The sequence below is a fragment of the Rhinatrema bivittatum genome, chromosome 3 (assembly GCF_901001135.1).
Source record: "Rhinatrema bivittatum chromosome 3, aRhiBiv1.1, whole genome shotgun sequence".
Classification (NCBI taxonomy): Eukaryota; Metazoa; Chordata; class Amphibia; order Gymnophiona; family Rhinatrematidae; genus Rhinatrema; species Rhinatrema bivittatum.
Window position 1 is genome coordinate 125,311,613 of NC_042617.1, and position 27,360 is coordinate 125,338,972.

The 27,360-nt window shown below is 46.0% G+C and overlaps 2 protein-coding genes across 3 annotated transcripts in view; one reads left to right on the forward strand and one right to left on the reverse strand.

Moving 5' to 3' along the window:
* KIAA1841 (KIAA1841 ortholog) overlaps positions 1-8,057 on the reverse strand; it is a 201,206-nt gene extending 193,149 nt beyond the window's left edge. For both annotated transcript variants that reach the window (XM_029593704.1, XM_029593703.1), the window contains exon 1: positions 7,790-8,057. The gene's annotated coding sequence lies outside the window, so the exon portion shown is untranslated. The remainder of the gene's footprint in view (positions 1-7,789) is intronic.
* Positions 8,058-8,327: 270 nt separating this feature from the next.
* LOC115087047 (interaptin-like) overlaps positions 8,328-27,360 on the forward strand; it is a 179,879-nt gene continuing 160,846 nt past the window's right edge. The window contains exon 1 of the transcript XR_003855412.1: positions 8,328-8,689. The gene's annotated coding sequence lies outside the window, so the exon portion shown is untranslated. The remainder of the gene's footprint in view (positions 8,690-27,360) is intronic.

Genomic DNA, 27,360 nt, shown 5'->3' on the forward strand with positions numbered 1-27,360 from the left:
AGGTCTCATGATTGGAGAGCATCAACCTGGTGTAGCAGGAAAAGATCCTGTAGCAAGGACCTGCTCTCCAGGTGATGCACTGTCCTTTCGTACCGAGGATATCTCCCCAAGGCCTACTGCCCAGGAAGGAAGGGTTAGGTCGGTCATCATAGTTGGTGATTCGATTATTAGGAATGTAGACAGCTGGGTGGCTGGTGGGCGTGAGGATCGCCTGGTAACATGCCTTCCTGGTGCGAAGGTGGCGGACCTCACGCGTCACCTAGATAGGATTTTAGACAGTGCTGGGGAGAAGCCGGCTGTCGTGATACATGTAGGCACCAACGACATAGGAAAATGTGGGAGGGAGGTTCTGGAAGCCAAATTTAGGCTCTTAGGTAGAAATCTTAAATCCAGAGCCTCCAGGGTAGCATTCTCTGAAATGCTCCCTGTTCCATGCGCAGGTCACCAGAGACAGGCAGAGCTCCGGAGTCTCAATGTGTGGATAAGACGATGGTGCAAGGAAGAGGAATTCAGTTTTGTTAGGAACTGGGGAACCTTTTGGGGAAGAGGGAGTCTCTTCCGAAGGGATGGGGTCCACCTTAACCAGGGTGGAACCAGACTGCTGGCTGTAACCTTTAAAAAGGCGATAGAGCAGCTTTTAAACTAGAACAAAGGGGAAAGCAGACAGTCACTCAGCAGTGCATGGTTCGGAGAGAGGTATCTTCAAAGGATACTAATGATGCATTAGAATTAGGGCATCCCAACAGTGAGGTTCCAATAATAAGAAAAGTAGTCCAAGTGCCTGTAACTAAAAACTCACCTGAGCTAAAAAAATTCTAACTTATCCCTATCAATTAAAAAGCAGAATGAAAATACAAACAAAAAACACACTTTGAAATGTTTGTATGCTAATGCCAGAAGTCTAAGAAGTAAGATGGGAGAATTAGAATGTATAGCAGTGAATGATCAAGAAATAGCCCAAAGCAAATCCTTCGTGTTACGTGTATGACTTCTCTAAAATAAGATTCCTTAATTCTCAAAAATAGAGTATAATAGTTCAAACGTTGTGAGGCAAAAAATATTTATGGAAGGAGAGGAACGTTTCATATACAATGATCATGAATCCCCAACAGGGTGATATTGACTCTCAATTTAATCATCAACGAACCTCCTCCAACCAAAGTGTGTAGTGAATGTGCAAACGTTTTTTCAAAAATAAATTTTTCTATATATATCTTTTAAAACATTAATCATTTCACTTGTTTATAAAGGTGAAGTGAATCACTCCAAAATTCCAAATATTTTTTTTAAAAATTTTTTTTCGAATAAACACTCCTCGCAGCTTGATGACTGATCCCAATGAAGGGTATAAAGCAATGCTTTCAAGACAACCTAGATCGGCATGCTAAACGGACTCTGAAGGCTTAAAAAAGCTCATGCAACATCCCGACTTATCTGGTGGTTGCACACAACCACCAGATAAGTCGGGATGTTGCATGAGCTTTTTTAAGCCTTCAGAGTCCGTTTAGCATGCCGATCTAGGTTGTCTTGAAAGCATTGCTTTATACCCTTCATTGGGATCAGTCATCAAGCTGCGAGGAGTGTTTATTCGAAAAAAAATTTTTAAAAAAAATATTTGGAATTTTGGAGTGATTCACTTCACCTTTATAAACAAGTGAAATGATTAATGTTTTAAAAGATATATATAGAAAAATTTATTTTTGAAAAAACGTTTGCACATTCACTACACACTTTGGTTGGAGGAGGTTCGTTGATGATTAAATTGAGAGTCAATATCACCCTGTTGGGGATTCATGATCATTGTATATGAAACGTTCCTCTCCTTCCATAAATATTTTTTGCCTCACAACGTTTGAACTATTATACTCTATTTTTGAGAATTAAGGAATCTTATTTTAGAGAAGTCATACACGTAACACGAAGGATTTGCTTTGGGCTATTTCTTGATTATTGTAATAATCCTTCTTAAATTGATTTGGTGCTCATCGATTGATATTTTAGCAGTGAATGATGACATAGACTTAACTGGCATCTCAGAGACATGGTGGAAGGAGGACAACCAATGGGACAGTGCTATACCGGGGTACAAATTATATCGCAATGACAGAGAGGAGCACTCGGGAGGAGGTGTGGCGCTTTATGTCCGGGATGGCATAGAGTCCAACAGGATAAACATCCTGCACGAGACTAAATGCACAATTGAATCTTTATGGGTAGAAATCCCTTGTGTCGGGGAAGACTATAGTGATAGGAGTATACTACCGTCTACCTGGTCAAGATGAGACGGACAGTGAAATACTAAGGGAAATTAGGGAAGCTAACCAAATTGGTAGTGCAGTAATAATGGGAGACTTCAATTACCCCAATATTGACTGGGTAAATGTATCATCGGGACACGCTAGAGCGATCACGTTCCTGGAAGGGAAATAGAATAAAAAAGGTTACTAAGAGCCAAGAGTAACAGATAAGTATGAGAAAAAAAAGTGTGAAAGCTTGCTGGGCAGACTGGATGGGCCGTTTGGTCTTCTTCTACCGTCATTTCTATGTTTCTATGAGAGAAGAGGAGGTGATGATGATGATGATGTCAGAAGGTTGGAGGGAGAGAGAAGAGAAGGTGGTGACAATGCCAAATGGGTGGAGGGAGAAGGAAAGTGGTGGTGGCGATGCCAGAAGGGTGGAGGGATCAGGATAGGGAAAGAATGGTGGAAATAATGCCAGAAAGATAGAGGGAGAGGGAAGATGATGAGGCCAGTGGAAAGGAAAAAGAAGGGGATGATACCAGGGGATGTGGAGGGAAAGGGAAAGGGATGATGCCAGAAGTGAGGGGGGGAGCGGGAAAAGATGGTGATGGTTGCCATGATGAATTGAACCCTGTGCCAGGTGTGCCATGACATAAAAAAGGTTGGGAATCACTGCTTTAAGGTACCCTGCTCCCCCATTCTAATAAATCTGGTAACTTCTGCAAAATGCCGCAGCTGTTGTCTAGAGCAAGAAAATTTGACATCACCCCCAATACTGATGGCTATGCATTGGTTTCCTGTACAGTCAAGAATTCATTATAAAGTTCTAACAATAATATTCAACAACATCAACCTGAACAACAACGATCTACTAGGAATAACTTTTAAACCCCACAACCCCCCTGCAAATCCTCTGATCACGGAATAAAGGCCTCCTCGAAATCCCGAACTTAAGAGACTTTTACCTAATGCTAACTAGAGATAAAGTGATCTCAATTGCTGGCCCCAAACTTTGGAATTCTATGCCAGAAGAGCTTCAAACATTAACAGATAAAAAGAAATTCAAAAGTGATTTAAAAACTTGCCTATTCAAAAATGCCTTCCACTTGACTTCAACACTCAGTTCCCTATGACTCAGATAACCTTTATATTTCTTGTACAATAACCTCCCCCTTGCAATTCCCTTTAATCCTGCTCTGTCTTCATCTTTGATATCTTCCGTTCTATTTCCACTGTTTCTATGAATGTTTTCCATCTTGTAACACACATTATATTTTATATGTTTTATTTGTAAGCTGTTATGAACTAGTGATTCCTACATGGAATGACTATATATAAAACATTTACCAGTACATAAATAACAACAACCCTTGAAACCCAGAAACCCACATCTCTAAGTTCAGATTTTCAGGCATCATTATTTTTTCTTTTTATATTCTGCTTTTTGACACCTCAAAGCAGATTACATTCAGGTACTGGAGATATTTCCCTATCCCCAAGGGGCTTACATTCTGAGTTTGTACCTGAGGCCAAGGAGGGTAAAGTGACTTGCCCAAGGTCACAAGGAGCGGCAGTGGGATTTGAATCGTAGTTTCCCTGGTTCATAGCCCGCTGCTCTAACCACTAGGCTACTCCTCCACTCCATGATAGTTTCTAAAGATTCTAATTAATTAGAAATTGATTCGCAATCTTTTGGCAAGCTAAAATCACACATAAGGTCTGAGTCAGGAGCAGTTGCTGGCCTCTACCTGGGATTAAGAACTTGTCCAATACTGAGGGGTGGGGAATGGAGTAATGCCCTGCCACCCAATCTCAACAGGGCATTAGTCCATTCCCCCCACCATATTGTACATATTCTTATCACAAAGCTGTCTGGGCCCTGGCCCAACCAAGAGTATTAAAAACCAATTAAAAAAAAAAAACACACACACACACACAATAACCCTATTTGATTACAAACTTTTTTTTTTTTTTTTACTAAAACTAAATTCATTTTAGTTTCTGTAAAAAGACTCTTACCTATGCATTTCCATATATCAACAGTTTGGGGGAGGGTTAGCCTGATGAGTCCCTGGTAGGTCAGAGGCACTGTTAAGCAGAGAACCTGGGTTAGATTTCTGAGTCAGGTGTTCCACTTCCCTGCTCAACCAGAAATGGGGATGCTATGCTGGCAGCATTCATAACTCCTGTTGAGGAAGAAATCCCAGTCATTGTGAAATGGTGAGTCCAAATAGCTGGATTCAAGGCTCATGACAGCAGGATTCTGGAAGGACATCCATTCATAGCCCCAGCCTAAGATTGTCACTATAATGACCAGACCAGTGGTGTAGCTATGGGTGGGCAGCTAATTGGAACCGGAAGTGGAGCACCGGACCTGCAAGGCCGTCGCGAAATCCCATCTTCGTGCAGCGAAGAGGAGGACCCAGGGTCAGCGTGCCATTCCGTGCATTTGCACAGCAACATGGGGAAGCAATCCTATGGCCGTCTGGCCCACCGATCTTCCTATTTTGCGGGGGGAAAGGAGCAGAAGCACTGCACAAAGCTTCCACTTCCTCCCCCCAAAGCAGGAAGATCGGTGGGCCGTACGGCCCAAAGATATCAGGAGGCCGGTGGCAGCAGAAGAGGCCAACTGATCTCCCTGCTTGGGAGGGGGAGGAAGTGGAAGCTGTGCACGGTCTTGAATGTGTATGTTTGAGTGAGAATGGGAGCCTGGGGGGTGTGTGTGTGTGTGTGTGTGTGAGCATGGGAGCTTGAATGTATGTATGTGTGGGTGAGAATAGAAGCCTGGGTTTGTGTGTGGGTGAGAATGGAAGCTTGAATGTGCGTATGTGTGGGTGAGAATGGGAGCTTGAATGTGTGTATATATGGGTGAGAATGGGAGACTGGGTTTGTGAGTGGGTGAGAATGAGAGACTGGGTGAGAATGGGAGCTTGAATGTGTGTATATATGGGTGAGAATGGGAGACTGGGTTTGTGAGTGGGTGTGAATTGGAGCTTGAATGTGTGTATGTGTGGGTGAGAATGGGAGCTTGTATGTGTGGGTGAGAATGGGTGTGTGTGTGTATGTGTGTGTGTGTGTGTGTGTGTGTGAGCATGGGAGCTTGAATGTATGTATGTGTGGGTGAGAATAGAAGCCTGGGTTTGTGTGTGTGTGTGTGTGTGAGAATGGAAGCTTGAATATGTAGGTGAGAATGGGAGCCTGGGTTTGTGGGTGGGTGAGAATGGGAGCCTGGGTTTGTGGGTGGGTGAGAATGGGAGCCTGGGTTTGTGAGTGGGTGAGAATGGGAGAATGGGTGAGAATGGGAGCTTGAATGTGTGTATGTGTGGGTGTGAATGGGAGCTTGAATATGTGTATGTGTGGGTGTGAATGGGAGCTTGAATATGTGGATGTGTGGGTGTGAATGGGAGCATCAGTTTGTGGGTGAGAATGATAAGTCTGGGTTTGAGTGTGTGGGTGAGAATGGGTGCCTGGATGTGCGTCTGTGTGTGCATAAGAATGTAAGCCTACGGAGGGGTGATAAAGTGAGATCTTGTATGTGTGTCTGCAGATAATGTGAGCTTGTGTGTGGGGGGGGGGGGGGGTGTGGAGAACATGAGAGTGAGAGCCTGAGTGTGTGAGGTAGTCTGTGAAGGGGGGGGGTGGAGAACATATGAGAGTGAGAGCCTGAGTGTGTGAGGTAGTCTGTGAAGGGGGGGGGGGGGGTTGGAGAACATATGAGAGTGAGAGCCTGAGTGTGTGTGAGGTAGTCTGTGAAGGGGGGGGGGGGGGTGGAGAACATATGAGAGTGAGAGCCTGAGTGTGTGAGGTAGTCTGTGAGAGAAAGTGTGTATGTGTGTGTGTGGAAGGGAAGAAGACAGAGTAGAAGACAGACACTGAAAAGGAATTAGGAAATGAGCGACAATGGGAAAAAATAGGAAAAAGAGACCAGGACCAGCTGATTAGAAAAATACAAAGATCAGACAACAAAGGTAAAAAAAAAAAATTATTTTGAGATGTTAGATATGCTCTTTCTTCAGAATTTCACTGTTCAGAGACTTTAGTTTCTCAGGCTTTTTATTTTGGTTTTATCTGCATGTTTCTGTTTCTAATTTGTGGTCTCTTATTTCTATATTAGGTAAAGATCGGTCTCTGTTTTGCCTGTGTGTGTGACTGAAATGCAGTATTTCTGCTAGCGTGTAGTTTCTCTGTAGTAGTAGTCCAGCTTGTTCTGTTATTCCCGTAGGTGATGTATTAATGTTCTAGGGCCTGGTGTAGTATTTGCATTGCTGCTTTTTCATAAGGTTGGTGTTATTTGAATCCTGAGAGTCATTGCTGTGACTGTATGGCAAGGTTCCAGATGCTTCTTTCTTTGCAAGAGTTTGTGTTACTTCACAAAATAGCAGTGGAGGGTTATTTTTTGCTGAGGTGACACCAGAATTTGAATTTTTTTTTTCATGTTAGTTGTAATGTGAATTGCCCTAGCTCTGCGCTGCACCTGTTCTGATGATTAATTATATTTTATTGCATTTATGAAGATTTCTGGTTTTCTGCAAAGATGGTTCATGAAAGAATACATTAATTTATGTTTTATTACATGATTGGATCTGATTATTTTCTATACTTGTGCAATAAATATAAAAGAAATTCTGATTAATAAGGAATTTTTAATGCTGGTAAGTGCTTGAAATAATTGAGTTAAAATGTTTTAAAGTTTCACACATGATGCATAATGGCTGTTGCAAATTACTTAGAAAGCCATTCTAGGGTGCAGTATATGGCATTATTTATCAATAAGAAAACAACTAGTAGGTCTCAGACCTGCATGCCTACAGCCAACCCATGTTAACCTTGTGCCCACCTAAAAAATCAATTCTGGCTACGCCACTGGACCAGACTAAAGTAAGTTGGGAAGAGATATAAAATATGTGAAAAAGAATTCTTGGGTGGTTGCAAATGGTGCTAATATCAACTTTGGTTTTCAATGAGCTGAAAGCTCAAAGGAACAGGAGAAAATTGTAGAGTCCCCCCACACCCATCCCTCCGTGTGGCAGAAGTCCAGTGAAGACCATAAACTGGTTTGGTCAACAATTTTTATTAGCTAATGGCCACGCGAGCCTCAGGCTTCAGCACCACCCATGATAGAAATCCAGTAGTGAGCATGAAAAGTAAGCTGGACTCCAGTTTACATTAATAAATAGGCAAATGACCAGCAAACTTGAGAAGGATTGCTAAAACTGATCACCTATATAACATGACCTATTATGCTAATAATTAGTGATGGCGGGGGCGGTGATAATTAAAACAATAATAATACATCACTAGCATGAAATTAAATAACTCAAATTGTATGTAAAGCTGAGTTCTATGCAGAGCACGAAGAATACAACTCAAAGGGACACACCCTGGGAAGAGGCAAAAACTGAAGTACTGCTAAATTCAATTAATTCTCTACTTGTCGCAAATGACAGGCATTTTCTTGTAAGACAAATGAACAATGGAAAAGACGTATTGGACAACAAGCAAAAAAATAAATACTGTAAATTAAATAGCCCTATCCCACAGCCACTCACTTTGGTAACCATCCAATGCAGAGACAAATGCCGTTGCACCTGCAGACCTGCTGCTCCTCCCGTTCTTTGGAGGAAGCCGGGCCGCCCTCCCCCTCCAGATCCCCGCTCGGGATCCTCCAGCTGTGACTCCGGTTTGCAGTGATAGCAGCACCAGCAACCTCGGTGCTTATCCCCCGGCTCCAGCCCTCTGAGTCACGAAACGTAACCCCGGAAGGGCGCATTTGCGATCGCCGGCCTTCGCGCGACCCCAGAGCTAGGTCCCCCAAGCTCAGCAGCGAAGCGACAACCAACCCCCTAGCGGCGCTGCCAAACAGCGCTAGCCAATCCCTGGGCTCGCGGGTCGGGAGGCCCGCCTTCGGTGACTCGGCTGGACCAATCGGCTAGCAGCGTTCGCACGGCCGGGTCTCACAGTTCGCTAAGGCAGGGCCGCCCTGGGCTCTCCGCTTGCCGCAGTGCAGCGGCGTCGCTCGGCGTCCTGTCTCCTAGCAACAAGGTGCGGGGCATGTGGAGCGAGAGACTCGGGAAGACAAAGGGAATCTGAGCCAGAAAGGCAGTCTGCAATGCTGGCCAGGTTCGGCATGCTGGGAAATAAACAGAATCGCGACAGATGGGTGGAAACCGCCTTAATGGGCAGATGAGAAACGCTGAGAATCGGAGTGCGACCAGCGGCTGTAATCTCAGGGATCCCGCGGGGCTTCGAGGCTCTGGAGTGGTGGCTGAGCGGTCTAAATACCTGTGATCAAATGGAGAAGAGACCCTGCTTGTACTTCTGGCTGTACTAACACACTGGAGAGCACAACCCTTCAGTTTAACTCTTAAGATGTGATCCTTAAAACAGAGAATCATCTGAGGAATATGGCACTGGTTACAACCCCTTTCCTCCAGCACTGTCAGTATGAAGTGAGTGGCCTTTTAAACGTTTTGAAAGCTTTTTCTACTCGGCTCTTCCCACTGTTATCAGTCTAAAAGGCTCAGATGTACTAAGCGTTTTTCCCGTGGACAACAAATTTAACCCTCTCCCATCCTTCCATCCCCTCTCTTGTACATCCTGCCCTTCGTCAGTATGGGCCCTTCTATGTAACCTCATTAGAACCCTATCACTGTGATCATGATACTGATGCATGTAAAGTATAAACAGAGAACTGTGGTGCATAGTCTGCTATTGTCATACTTGTTTATCCACTTCCATATAAATATTTCATATATGCATTATCATCTCTCTATTTATAGCTGATGCCAGGATGAAAGTTTGTTCTGTAGTGCTGCTGAAGGCAGAATTCTTGAGGTGCAAAGGCAGAGAGACTGTCCTTTGTACTTAAAGTGACCAATTGCTGGGAGTAATTTTCAAAAGGGAGGAGGAATAGCCTAGTGGTTAGAGCAGTGGACTATGAACCAGGAGACCAAGGTTCAAGTCCCACTGTCATTCCTTGTGACCTTGGGCAAGTCACTTTACCCTACATTGCCTCAGGTACAAAAACTTAGATTGTAAGCCCTCTGGGGATAGAGAAATACCTAAAGTACCTGAATGTAAACCGGTGTGATATCTCAATTGAGATGAATGTTGGTATATAAAAATAATAAATTTAAAAAAAAATGGAAAATTGGGTTTTATGTGTGTCAGTGGACTTTCTCCTAGAACAAGCAGGATGGTAATCCTCATCATTGAAAAACTTATTCAAAGTTTCTGGAACTTTAACTAGGCACATTGAGCATGCCCAGCATGCCCTATACCATGCGTCCACGCCAGGTCCCTCTTCAGTCTCTTTTTTTCCATGGAGCTTTCACCTTGCAGTGAAGTGAGCTCCTGGCTTTTCTTTTCAAATTGTCTTGGAAAACTTTTCCACCAATAACTTTTGGGGTTTTTTTGCATGTTTTCTTCGATGTGGATCCCTCTTCGGTTCCCCTTAGCCTCTCAGTCAGGTTTCTCGGCAGTTCTGTAAGTTTATTTTCACTTCCATTTCCCCCGTGGTGGCGGTGCCTCGGTGCCCACTGGTGTCGGTCGCCCGCCATCATCGCCTGCCGTTTTTTCCCCTTGTGTTTGTATCAGCATGGCCTCATCTGGTTTCTGTCGATGCCCCCAGTGCCAGAGGACAATTTTCATCACGGACCCACACGATGTGTGTATCCTCTGCCTGGGGGCATCACATGACATCCAAGGTTGCCACTTGTGCAACCAGATGACCCCGAAGGGGCATTGCAGTCAACTTCACAAGATGGAGAAGCTCTTTAGGTCAAGAAAGTCTGAGTCATCGACATTGGCATTGGCACCAAAGGACATTGGAGCCACACTGAGACACCGAGCCATTGACATCAGTTAGGCCATCGGTCCCCTTGATGCCGCCAGCGGATAGGGGGCACCAGGGACTTGCCCCTGTCAGTCTCTTCCAGGTTGAGGTTGTCGGGTTCATCATCATCGACCTCGGCACCAGGGAAAGACCGGGCCGAGCCGCGAGGTAAGCCAAGGAAGCATTGGCACAGTCACCTTTGATTCATGGTGTCGGGCTCGGGATGGCACCGGTGCATGCCATGATGCCCCCCAAAGCGACCTCGCGGTGAGGAGTGCCATCCTCCTTTGATGCCGAGTGTCCAGGTCTGTCTCCACCGGTCCTGATGTCAGTTGCCTATCCACCTCGGGGCTCCGAGGAAGATCTAGCCACCCCTCCTGCCTCCCATCGGTTTTGGCATTAACAACTTTCGAAGAATAGTTAGAGCGTAGACTCCAGCTGGTGGTCGAGTGGGCCCTGTGGGGCATCAAGCTGGTAGCACCAATGGTGCCAATACCCATGCGCTCCCTGCTGAAACTGCTGCTGGAAAGGCTCAATGTGCTTATTGGTATGTTACCGACCCAGTTGGCTTCGGTTCCCGAATGGCCATTGATGCCTGTCAGGGCACCGATGCTTCCCCTGACCAATCCGGTGCTCATTGCCAGTTCCACCAAAGAGGAAGTTCCATTGAGGCCAGCAGGAGCACCAAGGTCTGCAACCCCCCCCCCCCCCTCCCATCCAGCTTTGCCGGGGCCGGCTCCAGTGCCACCATGCTGATCCCTCTGGACAAAGCCAAGCACCTAGGGCCCCATCCCCTGTGGATTACAATGAGGATGAGGCCCCTTATGACCCCTGGGAGGATGACTCAGACCCATATCCTCGGAATGAAGGAGGTCTCTGCCGGAAGACCTCCCCATCGCAGGTTTTGTGAGGGCGTTGGCTGAGGCCATCCCATTTCAGTTTACGGAGCAGGACATCAGGTAAAAGATGCTGGAAATCCTCCAGTTCGTGGAGGCTCCTAAAGAGATCATGGCGGTCCCGGTGCACAAGATCTTTAAGAAGTTCCTGCTGAGGATCTGGGAGCACTCCCTCACAGTACCTCCCATAAACTGGAAGGTGGATGAAGTTTACCTCACCCAACAGGCTACCAGATTCGAAAAGCTTCAGCTATCACACAAATCGTTAGTGGTCAGATCCGCTCTCAAGAGGGCCAAGCGCTCTCAGACCCATGATTTGGTGCCCCTGGGGAAGGATCATAGAGCTTTTGCCCTCATTGCCTCCTACCAGCTCTACATGAACCAATAATTGTGCAACCTCTGGAAGCAGGTGCAGGAGGCAGCCAAGTGGCTGCCTCAACGGCAGCAAGAAACCTTCTTATCACTGGTGCGTCAGGGCCTGGAGTGTGGAAAACACAAAGTTCAGTCAACCTACGATGTTTTCGAGATGGCAGTGAGAGTCTCTGCAGTGGGAATCGGCGCCACAGAATGGCATGGCTGCAGGCCTCGAATCTCCGACCAGAGGTATAGGAAAGACTTTCTGACCTGCCGTGTACAGGAGAGAATCTCTTCGGAGATAAGGTGAGGGACGCAGTTGCCCAGTTGCGGGATCACCAGAAGACCCTCAAGCATCTCTCCACCAGCACTTCAGACCCGCCCTCCTAAGCCAGGAGGTCTGGAAGGCAGGGTCAGAGGAGGTCTTTCTACCGCCAGAGGAAGTACTATCCTCCAGCCCATCGCTCCCGTTCGCAGAGGGTGAGCTCTCGCGGCCATCCCAGGTAGTAGCAAGCTCCCAAGCTCCAGCCAAATCCTGGGATAGAGTTATGACCGGATCATAGGGAGCATGAGCCAGCCGCCTGTACCTGAGACACTGAACCCCCAGTCGGTGGCAGGCTATAGTTCTTTGCAAGTCAGTGGCCCAGTATAACCTTGGACCAGTGGGTTCTGTTCATCGTCCATAAAGGGTACCAATTGAACCTATTGTGTCTCCCTCCAAATTCTCCTCCGTGCCCATTTTGGGGACCAATAGTGCATCGGGAGGTACTGTTAAGGGAGCTCTCCTTCCTCTTAATGACCAGAGTGGTTGAACCTGTCCCAACAAGGCAAAGAAGGCAGGAAATCTACTCCCAGTACTTCCTGACTCCAAAGAGAACAGAGGGAACCCATCCCATCCTAGACCTGAGGGCCTTGAACAAGTTTCTAAAAAAAGAAAAGTTCAGGATGGTTTTCCTGGGTACCCTTATTCCCTTCCTGCAAAAAGGAGACTGGCTATGCTCCCTTTTAAAGGACACGTACTCTCACATTGAGATCTTCCCAGGTCACAGGAAGTATCTCCGATTTGTGGTGGGAAAACAGCACTTCCAGTTCAGAGTGTTGCCGTTTGGGCTAGCATTGTCCCCACGTGTCTTTACAAAATGCCTAGCCGTGGTGGGGGTGAATCTCCGCAGAATGGGAACGCATGTTTTCCCTTACTTGGATGACTGGCTGGTCAAGAGTGCCTCTCTGGCAGGGGCAGGGTGTTGGAGACACTAGGGTTCGTCATCAACTACCTAAAGTCCCATTTCAGCCCATCACTTTGATTGGTTGTCATAGGAGCCCTGCTAAACACGGCTCAGGCAAAAGCCTTCCTGCTGCGATCGAGGGCAGTCACCTTGGCGTCCATAACGGCAGTGATTCAACAGAGCCAGCAGGTGTCAGCTCGGCACATGTTGAGACTGTTGGGCCACATGGCCATAACCATCCTTGTTACTCCCTTAGTTTGCATACACATGCAAAGAGCACAATGGACCCTGAAATCGCAGTGGTGCTAGGCCACCCAGAACCTCCAGGCCCACATCTGAATCTCTCCATTTCTCCGGAGATGCAGTTTGTCCTGTTGGCATGTTCTCTCGAATTTGGAGCAGGGAGTATCTTTCCAAACCCCTCTGCACAAATTGTCCTAACCATGGATGATTCCACTTTAGTGTGGGGAGCTCATGTAGAGGGGCTCCCCACCCTTCTGTGGGCTTTCAGAGATCAGCTGTCCAACAAAATTGTCCTGATTCAAACAGACAACCAAGTAGCAATGTGGTATGTCAACAAGCAGGGAGGCACAGGATCTTACCTCCTGTATCTGTTAGATGATCGAGGGGTTAAAGGGGCACTTAGAGAAGATAAGGCCATCGCGGAAAGATTAAATGATTTCTTTGCTTCGGTGTTTACTGAAGAGGATGTTGGGGAGGTACCCGTAATGGAGAAGGTTTTCATGGGTAATGATTCAGATGGACTGAATCAAATCACGGTGAACCTAGAAGATGTGGTAGGCCTGATTGACAAACTGAAGAGTAGTAAATCACCCGGACCGGATGGTATACACCCCAGAGTTCTGAAGGAACTAAAAAATGAATTTTCAGACCTGTTAATAAAAATTTGTAACTTATCATTAAAATCATCCATTGTACCTGAAGACTGGAGGATAGCAAATGTAACCCCAATATTTAAAAAGGGCTCCAGGGGCGATCCGGGAAACTACAGACCAGTTAGCCTGACTTCAGTGCCAGGAAAAATAGTGGAAAGTGTTCTAAACATCAGAATCACAGAACATATAGAAAGACATGGTTTAATGGAACAAAGTCAGCATGGCTTTACCCAGGGCAAGTCTTGCCTCACAAATCTGCTTCACTTTTTTGAAGGAGTTAATAAACATGTGGATAAAGGTGAACCGGTAGATATAGTATACTTGGATTTTCAGAAGGCGTTTGACAAAGTTCCTCATGAGAGGCTTCTAGGAAAAGTAAAAAGTCATGGGATAGGTGGCGATGTCCTTTCGTGGATTGCAAACTGGCTAAAAGACAGGAAACAGAGAGTAGGATTAAATGGACAATTTTCTCAGTGGAAGGGAGTGGACAGTGGAGTGCCTCAGGGATCTGTATTGGGACCCTTGCTTTTCAATATATTTATAAATGATCTGGAAAGAAATACGACGAGTGAGATAATCAAATTTGCAGATGACACAAAATTGTTCAGAGTAGTTAAATCACAAGCAGATTGTGATAAATTGCAGGAAGACCTTGTGAGACTGGAAAATTGGACATCCAAATGGCAGATGAAATTTAATGTGGATAAGTGCAAGGTGATGCATATAGGGAAAAATAACCCATGCTATAATTACACAATGTTGGGTTCCATATTAGGTGCTACAACCCAAGAAAGAGATCTACCGTATTTTTCGCTCCATAAGACGCACCTGACCATAAGACGCACCTAGGATTCAGAGGGGGAAAATTAAAAAAAAAAAAAATTGTGCTAAACCGGCTCTGCGTCTGGGCGTCTTATGGAGCAAATTAGGGGAGTGCATAGTTTTTTTTTTCTCCCCATTTTGTTTTCGGGTCTGGGGAGGGCCATTTCGGTCCACTCCCCAGATCAGAAAATTTTTCTTTCTGTGGGAACCCCCAAAAACCCCCCCCCCATCCCTTTAAATTAACAACCTCCACCCCCCTGACCCCCCCAAGACCTGCCGAATTAATTTCCTGCAACCCCCCACCCTCCTGACCCCCCCAAGACCTGCCAAACGTCCCTGGTGGTCCAGCGGGGGTCCAGGAGCGGTCCGGGAACGATCTCCTGGGCGTGAGCCGTCGGCTGCCAGTAAACAAAATGGCGCCGACGGCCCTATGCCCTCACTATGTCACTGAGACCGACCGCTGCTATTGGTCGGTCTCAGTGACATAGTGAGGGCATAGGGCCGTCGGCGCCATTTTGTTTACTGGCAGCCGACGGCCCTATGCCCTCACTATGTCACTGAGACCGACCGCTGCTATTGGTCGGTCTCAGTGACATAGTGAGGGCATAGGGCCGTCGGCGCCATTTTGTTTACTGGCAGCCGACGGCCCTATGCCCTCACTATGTCACTGAGACCGATCGCTGCTATTGGTCGGTCTCAGTGACATAGTGAGGGCATAGGGCCGTCGGCTGCCAGTAAACAAAATGGCGCCGACGGCCCTATGCCCTCACTATGTCACTGAGACCGACCAATAGCAGCGGTCGGTCTCAGTGACATAGTGAGGGCATAGGGCCGTCGGCGCCATTTTGTTTACTGGCAGCCGACGGCTCACGCGCAGGAGATCGTTCCCGGACCGCTCCTGGACCCCCGCTGGACCACCAGGGACGTTTGGCAGGTCTTGGGGGGGTCAGGAGGGTGGGGGGTTGCAGGAAATTAATTCGGCAGGTCTTGGGGGAATCGGGGGGGGGGGGGGTGTTTGTTAGATTTTTGTTTGGTTTTTTTTTTATATTCGCTCCATAAGACGCACATACATTTTCCCCCCACCTTTGGGGGAAAAAAAGTGCGTCTTATGGAGCGAAAAATACGGTAGGTGTCATAGTGGATAACACTTTGAAATCGTCGGTTCAGTGTGCTGCAGCAGTCAAAAAAGCAAATAGAATGTTGGGAATTATTAGAAAGGGAATGGTGAATAAAACGGAAAATGTCATAATGCCTCTGTATCGCTCCATGGTGAGACCGCACCTTGAATACTGTGTACAATTCTGGTCGCCGCATCTCAAAAAAGATATAATTGCGATGGAGAAGGTACAGAGAAGGGCTACCAAAATGATAAGGGGAATGGAACAACTCCCCTATGAGGAAAGACTAAAGAGGTTAGGACTTTTCTGCTTGGAGAAGAGACGACTGAGGGGGGATATGATAGAGGTGTTTAAAATCATGAGAGGTCTAGAACGGGTAGATGTGAATAGGTTATTTACTCTTTCGGATAGTAGAAAGACTAGGGGGCACTCCATGAAGTTAGCATGGGGCACATTTAAAACTAATCAGAGAAAGTTCTTTTTTACTCAACGCACAATTAAACTCTGGAATTTGTTGCCAGAGGACGTGGTTAGTGCAGTTAGTGTAGCTGTGTTTAAAAATGGATTGGATAAGTTCTTGGAGGAGAAGTCCATTACCTGCTAATAAGTTCACTTAGAGAATAGCCACTGCCATTAGCAATGGTAACATGGAATAGACTTAGTTTTTGGGTACTTGCCAGGTTCTTATGGCCTGGATTGGCCACTGTTGGAAACAGGATGCTGAGCTTGATGGACCCTTGGTCTGACCCAGTATGGCATTTTCTTATGTTCTTATGTTCTTATCCAGATCTGGTCCTGGGCCCTGTCCCATGGGTTGGTACTCAGGGCCATGTTTCTGGCCGGAACGGCGAATGTGATAGCGGACAGACTGAGTTGGGCCTTCAGACCCCATGAGTGATCTCTGGACCAGGGAGTAGCAACCAGATCTTCTGCTTCTGGGGAAACCCAGATGTGGACTTGTTTACGTCCCCTTTGCTCGCCATTGGGGCAAGAGTCTGCCGATTCTTCTGGTGTGGAAGACTCTCCTGAAGCTTCAAGAGGACCGAGGGACTATGATCCTCATAGCCCCTCATTGGCCAAGACAGATCTGGTTTCCACTCTTTTGGAAGTTGTCCTTCCGGAGACCGATTCTGGGGACTTACCCAGATCTCATCTCGCAAGAAAAGGGCAGGCTATAGCATCCCAACCATGAGGCCTTGCCGCTCACAATCTGGATGTTGAGAGGCTGATTCTGCAGCTCCTTAATCTTTCACAAGATGTGTCTCAGGTCCTGGTGACTTCTAGAAAACCTTCTACTAGAAAGTCCTATGTGCTGAAGTGGAAGAGGTTTTCCGTGTGGTGTGAGCAGAAGGCACTAGATTTGTACTCCTGCCCCCCCCCCCCAAACACTGCTTGATTACCTTCTACACCTATCGGAGGCTGGCTTGAAAACCAACTCTGTTAGAGTTCACCTAAGTGCAACTGGTGCATACCTCCAAGGTGTAGATGGTACGCCCACCTCTGTACAGCCTATAGTTGAAGCTTCCCCTAAGGCCTTCTGCTGTGTCTTGAGACCTCAACATGGTACTAGTTCAGCTGATGAAAGCTCCCTTTGAGTCACTGCACTCTTGTGACCTGAAGTACCTGACCTGGAAGGTCATATTTTTGGTGGTGGTCACTTCAGCGCGCAGGGTCAGTGATCTCCAGGCCTTAGTGATTTAACTACCTTATACCAAGTTTTATCATGACAGGTTGGTCTTGCGTAAGCACCCTAAGTTCCTGCCTAAGGTGGTGATAGATTTCCATCTTAACCAGTCAATCATTTACTCAATCCTACATTTAAGAAGTAATATTTCAAAGCGATAGTAACTCAATAATACACCTGGACATGACCAACATTACTCAAATAATGATTTTATTTATGAAATTGTAACCGAACTTTATTGGCACCTGTTAGAATGTACGATTTCCTACATTTTCTTACCTTAGTCTATGTGCCTATTTGTAAACCGTTGCGATGGTATATAACTTAGCGACGGTATAGAAAAGTTTGTAAATAAATAAATAAATCCTGCCAACATTCTTTCCCAGGCCCCATTCGCACCAGGGTAAATGAGCACTGCACAATTTGGATTGCAAGAGAGCCTTAGCCTTCTATCTGGAGCGGACAAAAGCCCATAGACAATCCATGCAACTTTTCATTTCTTTTGACAGGAATAAATTGGGAGTTGCCATTGCCAAACAGACACTATCCAATAGGCTAGCAAACTGCATCTCCTTCTGTTATGCCCAGGCGGGACTGCATCTTGGGGGTCAGGTCAAGGCTTATTCTGTCAGAGCCATGGCAACGTCCGTGGCCCACTTGTGAGCAGTTCCCGTGGAGATCTGCAAGGCTGTGATGTGGAGTTCTCTTCACACATTTGCATCTTACTACTCTCTGGATAGGGATGGCCAGCCTGACAGTAGGTTCGGCCAGTTTGTCCTTCGGAATCTTTTTGAGGTGTAGAACCCAACTCTCCCTGCCTAGGACCCATTGTTTGGTTCAGGCTGTCTCCCCCTCTGTTACCAACAGCACTGTGGTTGTTGTGCCCATTGGCACCTGGTTGGTGCTTGTTGGTCCCCTTTTGTATTGGGGAGCAGCCTATATCTAGGGATTCACCCATGTATGAGGGCTACCATCCTGCTTGTCCTAGGAGAAAGCAGAGTTGCATACCTGTAACAGGTGTTCTCCTAGGACAACAGGATGTTAGTCCTCACAAAACCCGCCCGCCCGCCAGCCCGTGGTGTTGGGTTTCTCCTATTTTTTTGTTTTAATTTTTATCATAATTCTGTGTTACGAGACTGAAGAGGGACCCTGTGTGGACATGTGGTATAGGGCACGCTGGGCATGCTCAGTGTGCCTAGTCAATGTTCCAGAAACTTTGACATAAGTTTTCCGTGCCAGGCTGCATCCGATGATGTCACCCATGTTTGAGGACTAACATCCTGTCCTAGGAGAACACCTGTTACAGGTAAGCAACTCTCCTTTTATGGAGGTAACTAGCCTTTTGAAAATTGCTGCCTTTATGTGCAGAACTTCTTTGAAAATTCACGCCATAGAACTGAATTTTCAAAAGGTTTTATACATGTAAATGAACTTTAGAAAATTGCTACAATATATGCTACTTTTTGACTTGTAAGTTTTTTTGAAAATTCACTCCTTAGTTTTATAGTCCAAAGCTCATTTTTTTTGTTTGCATTGACCTGATAAAAGAAGCAGAGGAAGCATCATTCTGTACTCAACAGAATACAATTTGCTTCTACAAGCTAATTATAATTAGAAATAGCTTAAGCAGTAAATTGTATACTTGGTCCTGATTTACTAAGGCTTTTCTCCCATTCTGTGTCTATGGGAAACAACGTCAGGTTAATAGAGCCCCAGAGTGAGGAGAATGAAATATTTCTTCTAATCAAGGCATGACATCACTTTTGGCTATCTTTCATCCTTTTAGGATTCTTGCTTTTTAATATGTAGTCAGTTTGGTTTTAGGCTATCTTAATATGCACAGCAGTCAGAGGCAGGGAAATTGTCAGTGGATTTTCCATCTTGTAGAGGTGGCAAAATCAGGGTAAAAGTTTAGTGCTGAGGAGGCTTGGATAAGAATCTACTTGAAATTTTAGTAAAAACATTCTACATTGGGGGAATCCAAGATGTCCGCATGTTAAGGGAAGTAGCTCCCTTGACTCCCTCTTGCCTGTTTTTAGAGGTTTATCTTCCTACTTCTCTCGTTTACTGTCTCATGGGCAAAAGGAAAGGCAAAGCGAGAGTGTTTCCGGAGATATCTGAAACCTCTACTCCAGTTGGCCTGATGGACAAATTTCTTCTCCAGAGCCGAGATCTTCCATCAGGCTCTGTAGAGTAGTTGTTGGACAGTTTGTCGAGCAAAGGTTTGTCAGCTGCAGTCCCAGAGTTCAAGTCATCTCTAACTCCAGAGCTGCGCCAAACTCCTCCTCAACCTGGCCCCCCCCCCCCACCTTGGTAGTTGTCAACGGGATGACATCGTAACGCCAGTTGTAGTGGTATTGGGAGGTGCCCGAATGGTGGAGTTGAGCCATAGGGAATCTGGCTGGTGTGCACAGGGAGCTGAATCTCTGCCTGCTCCTTTTTCTTCAATCTTTATGGCAGGAGCCATTTACAAAGAGGTAGTGCCTACACCTATTATTAAACCCCCTAATATTACCTTTGATATGATATGGGAAGCCAAAACAAAACTTTCCACTCAAGTTGCTCAATTTGTCTCACAACAATGAGATTTATCCAATACCTTTCAAGCTTCACAATCCCAAATATTGGAAATTTCTTCAAGAGTGGACTCTTTGGAGATAGTTCTACAAAAATCTGTTGAAGCTGTTTCTTCCGGTCATCTGTATTTACAAAATAAGATGGAAAATCTGGAAAATGTCATTTGTCATTGGAATATTTGGATCATTAATTTTCCTAAGAAAAAATTGGTATCTCCTGTAGAGATGTTATGTAAATATTTCATGGAAAATTTAAAAGTTACTGAGAACTTGCTTCCTCCAATATCTAAATCTTATTATGTTCCGGTAAATCGTAAGGATAATCAGTGAGAGAAGATTCTGCTGTTCTACTTGAATCATCACATCTTTCATCATTTCTTGAAAAAATCTGTGGATGAAGAAGCTGAGTCATCTACCTTAATTGTTACCTTTGCTTTAAATTCTGACCGAGACTTTATTTTGAAGTTGTTTTTTCGTAGGAGAGATATCCCCTTTTTAGGAATAAAAAAAATTCGTACATTTCCAGATGTAGCATGGTGTAAATATTTTTTCTCTTTATTTCTGCAATGGATTTCCCACATTTGTGGTCTAATAAAGTATTACAGATTTTATATTTCCTTTTAAGTGTATTTCCTATTCAATTTTGATCTCTATGTACTATTTCCAGTCAAGTTTTTGATTAACTTGCAAATATGCAAAAAATTGCATAAATGATATTTTAAAAATCCTACATTTTCTTAATTACTTAGCTTTGTTCTTTGTCTTGTATTTCTGTGTTTATATTGTTCTTTTTGTTTTTGCCACAATTTTTGCTAATGCTTGTAAGTACATTTCTTATAAATCAATCATCCATATTCAATAAGATACAAATGACCAGAGTGGTTAGAGACAGATTTAGGGTTTTGCCAAGCCTAGGCACTGTTGCTTGCAGTTGGGCCCCCCTCCCCAGTAAGGTCAAAAGGGAAGTCTAAGGCCCAGCCTCACAGTTTGCTGCTGCAGCTCGGGGCAGATTCTGTTGCAAAAGTTGCAAATTTTGAAGCACATTGGCAAACATTTCCATGTTTTATATTATCTCGTAAAAATAGAGAGTCCAATATTCAATAGGCTGTTTAGTTGAGAAATTATCCAAGTACACTTAGCTGGTTAGGTTTTTAAGTTATCCAGCCTTGAATGGCCGGATAACTTGCTACTTATCCAGATATCTTTAAAAGATATCCAGGAAACTAATTGTTGTGAACACGGGGCTAGTGGACCCTTGGGACGGCCTACAGGAGACTTGGGAAGGACATCACTGGTCTCGACTGAACAGGCCGGGAAGCAGACTTCTGGCGGGCAGGTAGAAGCGGTTTCACCCTGGAAGCTGGTACTCCCCTGGGAGGGGCCCTTGGGAGTCCAGCCGCTGGGACTTAGGAGATTCACCCTGGAAGTCGGAGCCCCCCCGGGAGGAGCCCGTAGGGGCCCGACCGCTGGGACTTAGGCGAAGCAGTCGATGGAAAGGAAGCAGGCGAGTATCAGGCTTGGCTGAGGCAGGCAGGAACCCGGCATGGGCTGTAGGCAAGCAGGAACCCGGCTTGGGCTGTAGGCTGGCAGGAACCCGGCTTGGGCTGTAGGCAGGCAGGAACCGGCATGGACTGAAGGCAGGCAGGAACCGGCAGGCAGGCAGGCAGGAACGGAGTAGCCAGGACGCTGGCAGACTCCGGACCTCGAGGCAACAGGGGACCGAAGGAACCCTGTTGCAAGGCCCTGATCGGGTGTCCGCGGAGGCCCTAAGTAGGCCGCGGCGAATGACGTCAGACTGGGGGCGGAGCCACCCTCAGGTGGGAAACTGTCTAGATAAGCGCGGGGCATCCGCGCGCGCGTGCCTAGAGGCAGGCCAGCAATGGCGTCTCCCCCGCGGGGACGCCCAGATCCCGATTCTGTTTCGCTCTCAGCCGGCAGGAACCCTCGAGGTAAGGACCGGGACGTGAGCTTCACGGACCGGACCGCAACAGTAATGCCAGGAAAGATATAAAACCAAGGAAAAAAAAGAGTACAGGACTTTGTGGCCTGATTTCCTGCCTCCCCTCCCATCATCAAATTGCAAAGAAGCCATAGAGGTTTTGCAATCCCCACTCCACATCCCCTCCTACCTTGTAAAAACGAGCCCATGTTGCTGCTGACTTCCACCCCTCCCCCTCCCCCAGCTAGATTTGAATAGCTGCTGCCAAGCTCTTCCACACCCACCCCTTACCATCTATATAAAGTGACCGCTGCACTAGGGATATGCAGCAGGGACAGATTCGTCCCATTCGGTATTCGTATTCATCGGGACCCAAATCCGTTGCATCGGTTCTCGGGGGACCCCGATCTGTTCATTAGTTACATATGTATTCGTTTCCCAAAAAAACCCCCATCCCAACCCTTTGAATTGAATTTACTGCAACCCTCCCCCCACCACCACCCTCCTGACCCCCCCAAGACTTGCCAAAAGTCCCTGGTGGTCCAGCGGGAGGCCTGGAGCGATCTCCTGCACTCGGGCCGTCGGCTGCCGGTATTCAAAATGGCACCCATAACCTTTGCCCTTACTACGTCACAGGGCTGGTGCCATTGGTCGGCCCCTGTGACATAGTAAGGGCAAAGGCTATCGGCGCCATTTTGAATACCAGCAGCCGACGGCCCGAGTGAAGGAGATCGCTCCAGGACTCCCGCTGGACCACCAGGGACTTTTGGCAAGTCTTGGGGGGGTCAGGAGGGTGGGGGTTTATTCGTTAGTGATACATTGTATTCGTGGGGGTTCGCCATACGTTTCGTGACCCCCACGAATACAACGAATATGGCATATACGTTGCGGATTGCCAATACGTTGCAAACGTCTGAGTCCTAAAAAGCCCTATTGGGAAAGAGTCCAAACTTACCCACTCCCGGCAACATCCAGTGCAGCCTCTGCCAAAGCTGCGCTGGAATTGTGAAACTACACACAGTTTGTTTCCAGTGCTAGAAGTATTCTGTTAGTGCTGGAAGTATAAACTGAATGTAATGTCTGCTTCCAGCTCAGCTTTGACAGAGGTAGCCTCTGTCAAAGCTGAGCTGGAAGCTCAGTGCTTAGTGCTGGAAGTCGCTGGGAGTCGCTGGAAGTCGCTGGGAGTGGATATGTTCAGACCCCGCTCCCAGTAGGGCTTTTAAGGGCTCAAGAAGATGGGGGAAGGGTCAGGAGGGGCAACAGTCATTTTTTGAAGATGGGGGGGGCCTGGTGGCATCTTTGCAAATGAAGTGGAGGCTAGGGGAGGGGGGGCAAGGTTTGCAGCAGGCAAAGATTAATTTTATCAATATAGGGGGTGTTGTGAAGTGGGGTATGCAAGGCCGCTCTGATCTCTGTGAAAGCTGATGTTGGGGGTGAGAGGAAATTGGGGCCCTATACTTCTGTTTTTTTTCTAACTTTCCGAGCACTACTTACCCGGATATCTTTTAAAGATATCTGGATAAGTAGCAAGTTATCTGGCCATGACCCTGAAATGCCCCCTTTTTTCCGGCTTAATTATAGCCAGTAAAGTAGTTATCTGGCCATGACCCTGGAATGACCCTGAAATGCCCCCCTTTCCCCGGCTTAATTATAGCCAGATAAATGGCTCAGTATGCCTAGGATAACTTTTGAGTTATCTGTCTAAATAGCTTTTGATATCTACTCCTAAGAAATTTTCCAAACTTGCTTGGGTTCTTATAATATATTTTTTAATTGGGTGGGGAAAAAGAAGGTTATCAGTATAGGGACAAGATCTTGGAGGTGGCCAGGAGAGAGAGGGTGAGAGGACCAGGGATGGGGCAAGTAAAGAAGGAGAACTGGGAATTTATTTATTTATATATATTTTTTAATATCCTGCTTTTCGGCACTTCAGGGTGGATTACATTCAGGTATTATAGTTATTTCCCTATCCTCACAGGGTTTATAATCTTATTTTGTACCTGAGGAAATGGAAGGTGAGGTGACAAGGAGCAACAGTGGGATTTGAACCCTGGTTTCGCTGGGTTGTAGCCTACTGGGCTACTCCTCCACTCCTGCTACTCCTCCACTCCTAATGGTGAGGAGAAGATAGGGCTGGGGATAGGACTGGAGGAATTATGAGAAAGAAAGAGAATTGGGGATGGGAGAGGAAGGTAGAAAGGACTGGGGATGGAAAGAAAGGGAGATGGGGAAAATCAGGAATCTGGGATGGGAGAAAAGGAGGGAGGGAGGTTCTGGGCTTGAGAAAAGGGGGGAGGAAAGGGGATATGTTGGAGGAGGGGGGGGGGGGGGTCCAGGATCTGAAAGATAAAATCCGAGATCAAGGGAGACAGAACCTGGATTGCAGTTATGTGGTGGTGGTGTATGGGGGGGGCGGGGGGTAGGTGTTCCTACTATGCATCCCCCTCTCTAACCTCTCAATCTGGCACACACACTCTCTCTCTCTTCTCACCCCTCAATGATGCCCATTCATTCCTTCCTAACTTTACCAAAATTATCCCCCTTTGCTCTGTTCCTCCCATCATGCTCCCTGCATGGGAAGGAAAGGCTAGATCAGAAAGCAGAGAGCTGTTCTTTGCTAAGTGAGATTCAGCACAGCTGGAAGGCAGTAAAACTTCAGCCTGCCTGCTGCCCACCCCCCCTCCCCCCGATTTTTGTCACCCTAGGTACAGACCTAGTATACCTATTGACAAATCCAGGCCTGAGTAGCATAGTGATAAGTGTTTTCTTGGCACATTGCTAGTGGTGCCTGTTATGAAAGAAAATATTTAATGTGAAATATGACTGAGCTGGGTCTCACTAAAGACGAGTGGCATTTCTGAAGCATAGTTGCCAGGCAGATCCAGTGAGTCAGCACAGCATTGCCATGCAGAGGAAACTGAGTTCATTTTCCCCAGGATGGCCAGGGCTGGGGATACTGCTTTCCAGTTGGGGTGAGGGGAGTCAGTTGTCATGCAACGCTGCCATCTAGTGGCCAGATTTAGGGCCTGTGTTTGCAGAGTTCCTGAAGGAGCCCTGGTGCGAGACCAAGGACTATCTGTAACGCGTGGACTAAAAGCAATGGGTTTTCAACCCAGGCCTCGGGACCCATCCAGCCAGTCTGGTTTTTACCGTAGGCTCTCCACAGTGAATACGCATGAGATAGATTTATATACATAACATTGCCTCCATTGTATGTAAATCTATTGGGAGGTAGCCTGAAAACCCGATTGGCTGGGTATGTCCCAAGTTGAGAACCACGGGACTAAAGTAAGTTGAGAATGGATGTAAAATAAGAAAGAAAAAGCCCTGGGAAGTTGCAAATGAAAGCTCATAGCATTTCCTGGTTCCCATGGAATTGGAAGTCTGAGAACAAGGGAGGGAACTGCCAAGTGAAAAAATTAAAACTAACAACAAAACATAGCAGCCATTAAAAGTTCTATAATCCTGTTTGGTGTGATTTGAGTTTTGTAAATCCAAGTGGGTAGGACAACTTTGGATACAGGGTGAAGAAGTCAGAGGCTACACTCTGTAGTGGTCCATGGCTCAGAAGTGGAGGATGACAGGCAGCTCAGGGTTTTAGAACAAGCGCATACTCCTGAGGATTGATTTTAGGCAAACAGACTTTGAACATAGATAGAGGCAGTATGGCTGTAATAAAAGATACAGTTTGTGTCAAAAGTAGGAAAATATATACTGTAAGGATTCCAAAGCACAACTCTCATACAAAAAGTCACAAACCAAGAGTGAGGAAAACATTCTTTAGCATTTTTCTCCCCATCAGCTCCACTGGGAGGCTGTTCCATGTGTCCGGTACAGATGATGATGTTCAACAGAGTATGATCCATAATGATTAATATCTTTGGTAGAAAAAGAACAGTTACTGTTTAATAAAGTTATTTTTAGGGCTGGCCCAGTGATTCAGTAGTAAGTGCTCAGCATGGCCCTGCAGAGGGCCTGGTTTTGATTCCCAGGCCCGGCTTCTGTTCCTGGGCTGGCAGAGGCTGGGAGTGTTGCGGAGATTACGTTCATAACCAAGGGAGTCTTTGTTATCATGCAGTAGGAACGCCTAACGGTCAGATGTCAGGCCCATGTTAGATGGCTTCTGGAGGGAGTTACAGTTTAGGACCTCTGGCCGAGGACTGTCTCTGTGATGTCTGAGCCGAATTGGAAGGGCGTTAGCAAAAGAAGGGGAAAACACCCCTGGTGATTGCAAATGAAGGTTCATGATGCTGTAGCTCAAGAGAGTCCAGTTCTGATTGAACTAAAACCCAGGGAAAGCTGCTGGACCAAAAGAGAGTTAATTTTTCAAGCTTTGATTTTATTTAGCAAAAGTTCCAGGCATGCACAAATTCTTGATGGAGGAAGGGAGCAGCGGAGAGACAAACCTCTGCTAAATTTTGTCAATTCACAACTCAAAGACACCAAAATACAAAATCTAAAAATTGAAAATTGAAAAACACTTTAATACAACATATTAGTATACATATTAGTATACAACTTAATTAAAATGTAATGTATGATGTATATATGAAATAACAATTATTAGATAATAACCACGTTACCAAATGTGCCAAAATATATTTTGTATAAACAACCCTCATTTGGGAGCAAAAATGTTTACACTGTATCGTGTTTCATTTCATTCACTTAAAATGAATATGGGATTTGTAACCCATTATAAAGTGAATCGCTCACCGCTAGAATTTTCTAATCATCGGGTTGGTTAGTTTAAAGTTCTTTTTGATCAAGTAAGCAAATAGCAATACTGTATCTTCTTTCAATTTTTTCAATTTTTCAATTTTTTAACAATGTTCACTCAATGTGTTTCACGGCAAAGTATATCCACAAAAGCAAAATGAGAAACCACTTATCATATTGCAGCGGCACCTAACTCCTGTGCTGTGTCTGTAACGCCCGACTGTGTAAAGCAGCTTGCAACTTGAAACTGCTTCAATAACGCCCGACACAGCGTGTGTTTCGTTGAAGGAACTTCATCAGGGGCTCGGGCTTCAGTGTTTCTCTATGAGTGGGAATTCCTTCCGGCGTCTTGGCGTATTTCAAAAATGTACAGAGTCCCGTGCGGTTGAAAGCAGCAGTCGGGCCCAGAGGCTGCAGAGATGGAGGAAATGGCTGCGGCTGAAGCATCACTGGTTCTCTTCCTTCTGCCCAACCTGGTCTGGGATCTCCTGCAGTGATTCTACAGGAAAGGCTAGATGTTGGTGGTGCCATGGCTCACCCCATTCCAACAACCATGGCTCAGCCTGGGCATCTGCTCGGTTGAAATCCTGCTTTAGAAAAGCACTTTCAGGCCCAGAATTAGTTTGTATGTGAATGCTTAGGCTCCTCGGTATCTTAATTATTGCACCATTTGAGATGTGAGCTGTCCTGATTAACAACCACCAGAGCCTGTGGAGCCTTTTAACATGCAGGAGCTAGCTCTTTTCAATTATCAACGTTATATTTAGACTTTGAGAAAGCCATCCCAGATGAAATTCACTTAAAAGATAATGATTCAATATGCACCCCTCCCCCCAAAATAGAAAAAAAAAGTAAGAAACATCTCATTTTTTACTGGAAGTGCCTTCTAACTTGGACCACTGCATTTCACATACAGTTGCCGGGGTTTTAATATATTTTAATAGATGAAAATATGTTCTCCCTGCCATGTGCAGCACCAGTCAGGAGGCATGGCAGCCAATCTAGTGGTCTGATTGGCTGAACACTCCCAGCTTAACACTGAACACTCTGTGTACA